The sequence below is a fragment of the Haemorhous mexicanus genome, chromosome 1, assembly GCF_027477595.1.
Source record: "Haemorhous mexicanus isolate bHaeMex1 chromosome 1, bHaeMex1.pri, whole genome shotgun sequence".
Taxonomy (NCBI): Eukaryota; Metazoa; Chordata; class Aves; order Passeriformes; family Fringillidae; genus Haemorhous; species Haemorhous mexicanus.
Window position 1 is genome coordinate 120,017,210 of NC_082341.1, and position 2,390 is coordinate 120,019,599.

Genomic DNA, 2,390 nt, shown 5'->3' on the forward strand with positions numbered 1-2,390 from the left:
TTATTGATGCGATTTAAACAGGTTTGCTTTAAACTTCTTTAGATACTTCTAAATCCGTTAGGCATCACACAAGATGTCTGCACCCATGGAAGGGATGTGGTGCCGACAATCCTGTTACTTGTGTTGTGAGGTTAGATGATGACATCCCCCATCACGGATGGGCATCATTCCATCATTCTCTGAATGGAAAGCTTGTGTTTGACAATAGAATACAGCCCAGGCCATGTGCCCAGGCTCTCTCATCACACCAAGGTCCCTGCTTGCCTCCTCCTGCCTCCCAAGCTGTGCACAAGAAGACCAGGTCTCTCAATTACCACGCATTTCTAGGCCATAGAAATCAAACTCAAAACCCCCATCTATGATGGAGATATAAGTATTGCAAAGAGCTTCTTTTAATGTAGCTTGATTTACATTCCAGGAATAGCATTCAGGAGCCTACCAAGAGGGAGTAATTGTGCCAGACTGGAGAGAGACCCATAGAGCAACTTGCAGTGTTGTCATTACCATAGTGCACGGCAATTTTATCTGCAAAAACCTGCCCAAGTTACATTCCTCTTTGCCTGCAGGATCCAAGTGATACCCAGCTTTTCTGCGTCTGTATTGCTACAGCTTTATCAGAAAGTCATTTTGCATGAAAAATATACAAATTTTTCATTATTCAGTCTTCTTCCGTCAGGCTGAGGAAGAAATTAAATGTTCATTATTTATTCTGTATAGCACAATCATGACTACATGTTTAATTTTCTCTATGCCATTGTAATAGGAAGTGATACAAGTTCTGCAATCTTTCTGCACAGTCTTACAGCCCTAAAAATGCCTCATTATAATAATGCAGAAACGCTCCAAGATTTCCTATATTGCTATATTTCTCTACTTATATTTCCTGATTCACAGAAACAAAGAATCATAGAATGGTTTAGGTTGGAAGAGGACCTTTAAAATTATCTTGATTCAACTCCCTTGCCATGGACAGAGACACCTTTAACTGAATCAGGTTCAACAGAATCCGTCCAACCTGGCCTTTAACACCTCAAGGAATAGGGCATCCACACCTTCCCTGTTCAACCTGATCCACTGCCTCACCACACTCTCAGGAAAGAATTTTTTTCCTAATATCAAACTTAAACCTACTCTCTTTTCAGTGAGCCCATTCCCCCTTGTTCCATCACTACAAATCCTTGTAAATAGTCTTGGTCTATCTTTCCCATAAGGACTCTCCAGGTACTGGAATGACACAATCCCATCACCCGAAAACATTCTTTTTTCCAGGCTGAAAAATCCCAATGCTCTCAGTCTTTCCTCATCGCAGAGGTGCTTCATCCCTCTGTTCAACTTGGTGGCCCCTCCTCTGGACTTGTTCCAGAAGGGTGATGTCCTTCCTTAAGAGCTGGATGCAGCACTGCAGGTGGTGTCTCACCAGAGTGGAGTAGGGGGGCAGAGGGGCAGAATCCCCTCCCTGTCCCTGCTGCCCAGGCCATTTGGATGCAGGCCAGGACATCCTTGGCTCTCTGGGCTGTGAATGCCATTGCTGGGTCATGTCCAGCTTCACACCCACCAACACCTCCGAGTCCTTCTTGCCAGGGTTTCTCTGGATCTGTTCATCCCCAGCTTGTGCTGAGACAGGGGGCTGCCCTGAGCCAGGGTGCTGGTGCTGCACCTGGTCTTATTAAACCTCGTGAGATTCCCCATGGCCTCACAGTTTGTCCAGGTCCCTCTGGACATGTCCCTGCCCTTCCCTTAAGGTGTTATCAGCTGCACCACTCAGCTCAGAGTCACAAAGAAGCTGTCAGAAGTGGGATTTGAACCCATGTCTCCAGAGGAGACTGCAACCTGAACACAGCACCTTAGACCACTCTGCCATCCTGACTGCTAGGGTATATGGAAAATTCTGTTGGAAGCCTCTACCATCATTTGTAATGACTTATATGAAAGCAAGTTGGGATTATGAGCCTTTGATATACCAAAAAATATTTCTGCAAACAGTAAGAAAGGGCTGTAAATAGTGCTCTTCTTTTCTTTAATTTTGTGTGTGTGTGTGTGTGTGTGTGTGTGCTTTTTAAAAATAAAATTTCTTGCCCTATTATGATTTGAAATTCCTTATGAGAACAGTTAAATCTCCTATTATTAAGACTAGACTTGCAGACATTTTAAATCAATGTTTGTGAGAACAAACTAATATTAAAGAGGGGAAAAAAAATCTCCAGGTATGCATGCCAATATAGCAGCTTTTAAGATACTGCTATACATTTTTTTCTTTATAATAGTACTGTTTGCTAGGGGTATAAAAATGAACTAAAATATTTTACCATCTGGCTTGTTCTGATGACATGAGCAGATGAAAAGTTGAATAAAATGCTAAGCAGACATGATGTACATTTTTCTCAAGCTTC

General features: G+C 42.7%; 1 non-coding gene across 1 annotated transcript; it reads right to left on the reverse strand.

The window, feature by feature from the left end:
- Positions 1-1,784: 1,784 nt before the first annotated feature.
- Positions 1,785-1,867, reverse strand: TRNAL-CAG (transfer RNA leucine (anticodon CAG)). Its single transcript has one exon. It is a non-coding gene; the product is annotated as a tRNA-Leu (tRNA).
- Positions 1,868-2,390: the final 523 nt, after the last annotated feature.